At 37.6% G+C, this 2,696-nt stretch overlaps 1 long non-coding RNA gene and 1 other non-coding gene across 2 annotated transcripts in view; both read left to right on the forward strand.

Moving 5' to 3' along the window:
- The window catches only part of LOC128247362 (uncharacterized), a 34,837-nt gene that overhangs the window by 9,980 nt on the left and 22,161 nt on the right, over nt 1-2,696 (forward strand). The gene's annotated exons all lie outside the window — the stretch shown is intronic.
- Trnal-aag (transfer RNA leucine (anticodon AAG)) lies at nt 541-622 on the forward strand. Its single transcript has one exon. It is a non-coding gene; the product is annotated as a tRNA-Leu (tRNA).

Here is a 2,696-nt window from a genome sequence, read left to right on the forward strand (position 1 = left end):
GAGAGAGAGAGAGAGAGAGAGAGAGAGAGAGAGAGAGAGAGAGAGGAAAGAGAGATGTACATATGTGCATGTATACATAGATATTACATGTATGTGTCTAATATAATAGTTTAATTTTAGAAAGTTATAAAAATAGACCATACAGAAAAGTTATTACCTGTATCGGATAGGGTTCGCTGAATTCTGCTGTTTTAAGGTATTGTTATCCTTCAGTAAAAAGCTATTTAAATCTTCGTTAAAATAATTCATGCGTCCCTCTATCAGACTAGTCACCAACTCATAGGGTTCTAAAATATTCCATGTTGGAAATAGGTGTTTAAAAGTGGCGGTACGCTAAAGTCCTTGAGGATGTCATATGACGACGTACACCGTTGTAAACAAAATAATAATAATAAAAAAGATAACGCCATCCCCCTGGGTGTCCCCTGACCCAATGAAAATACCATCATTAACACTAATTTTTATAGTTTCTTTTGCAAATAACAAACTGATCATTTAAACATCTTCATTAGAATTATTTCTTTATCTTAATATTTGTGTGGTAGCGTGGCCGAGCGGTCTAAGGCGCTGGTTTAAGGCACCAGTCTCTTCGGAGGCGTGGGTTCGAATCCCACCGCTGCCAATACATTTTTTCTATCTCGCATAATGGTGAAATTCAATCGCCCGAGTATATATACAAGCATGTACATATATGAGTATATTATATGTAATAGACCTGCAACATGTTACAATTTTAAATAGCTTAATTTATAGCATATTATAAAAATAGATGAAAACAAGCTTATCTTTGTCGATAAGGTTTTCTAAATATTTTTATAGATACTCTGTGTGTGTGTGTGCATATATACATTGATGTGCATGTATGTATGTATATGCGTGTGTGTGTATGCACACACACCTGCATACATACATGATACTTTTGTAGTAAGGAATATTTAACATCTCCCACCCAATCTTTACTATGTAAAGCACAATTAAAATGTGTTTCCAGTTTCATGAGTTTGTTTTGTGTTGTTTCTGTCAAACATGTCACATTTTATTGATTCATTTGTTCATAAAAACTCGGCGATTCTTTCACAAATTATTGCTTTTGTTGTTGTTGTACTGAAGTGTTGATGATGTAATCGAGGAATAAAAGAACTTTATATAAAGTGTTGCCTTGTCACGTCTGCTGTCTTTGGTTGATTCCTTTGAGAAGGCTTCTATGCTTTCTGCCTATATATGCATGTGTGTGTGTGTGAAGAGAGAGAGAGAAAAACAGACAGAGAGACAGACAAACAGAAAGACACATTAGTTCAAGGATTCATTAGAATTACAGCATATCAACAAGTAGGACGCCGGGGATGGCTGGGTACTTAGTATTGAGCTCACAGTAAGGTAAAACAACTTTTGGTTGTCAGTTGTTCGTAGTGTGTGTGTGCGAGTGAGTGAACAAACGAATTTATTGGGAGTTACATGTATGGATCAAAGCCGTTTGATTCAAATTTGTTGGTACTCTTAAGCGTGATGCTAGCCGTGAGCCATTTTGAAATTGATTCAAATTCAAATTCAAAATGGCTGACGGCTAGCATCACGTTTAAAGTTCAAGAGTACCAACAAATTTGAATCAAACTGCTTTGATTCATGTGTGTGTGCATATAGACATAGGCACCGTACCAAATCCACTATAAACCGTATATACTACTCAAGAGCGGTTCCACGAGTAGCCTATGTATAAAAGACGAACACAAGTAGGGTTCAAAATTCACAACAGCTGTTTCGGTAGCACCATAAGTGTTCAATAATATTGAGATCTGGGGACTGTGGTGGCCAGATAAGTTGTTCAACTTCACTAGAATGTTCCTCGTGCCATTCAGTAACAACTTTAGCTGTGTGAATTGGTGCATTATCATCCTAAAAGATTGCGTTTCCCTCCGGAAACAGTTCCGCAACTATAGGATGAATTTGATCAAATAAAATGCTTAAATAGTCTTGACTATTAATTCTGCCATGAAGGGAAACCATTGGGCCGGCAGATTTCCAAGATATACCCCCCCCCCGATCATCACAGATCTTCCTCCATGTTTAACGGTTGGAAGAAAGCAGTCTAGGTCAAATGCTTCTTTTGGCTGTTTCCACACGTATACTCGGCCAGTGGTCAAAAATAAGGTAAAGGATGACTCGTCCGAGAAAATAACATTCTCCCCGTTCTAGGGACCAATTCCGTAGGTTTTTACTCCACTCTGAACGCTTTGCAACGTTTGTTTTTGAAAGTAGCAGTTTTCTGATTGCAGCCCTTCCGTGAAATCCGGCTTTGTGCAGCTTCTAGCGAACAGTTTTTGTAGAAACTGAGTTCTCCAGGTGGTCGTTAAGCTGTGCAATAATTTTGGGAGCTGTACTTTTGTGATCCTTTCTAACAATTTGCGTAAGAGTCCGACGTCGCTATCTGAAAGTTTGGGTTTTCTTCCAGAGTCTTGTTTCGACGAGGAGGTTTTTCCCTCTTTTTCAAAGGCTATCATTACTTTCGAGACAATACTTCGTGATACACCAAACATTTTGGCTGTTTTCATTACGCTAGCGCCTGCCATACAAACACCAACAATTTGACCTCTTTGAAAGTCCGATAGATCTGTCATTTTTATGAATTTTAATTACCTTTTTTGATGATATCTGAAAAGGAACAGCAATTTTAGCAAAACATATTAAGCAACACTAAT

The sequence above is a fragment of the Octopus bimaculoides genome, chromosome 3 (genome assembly GCF_001194135.2).
Source record: "Octopus bimaculoides isolate UCB-OBI-ISO-001 chromosome 3, ASM119413v2, whole genome shotgun sequence".
NCBI classification, from domain to species: Eukaryota; Metazoa; Mollusca; class Cephalopoda; order Octopoda; family Octopodidae; genus Octopus; species Octopus bimaculoides.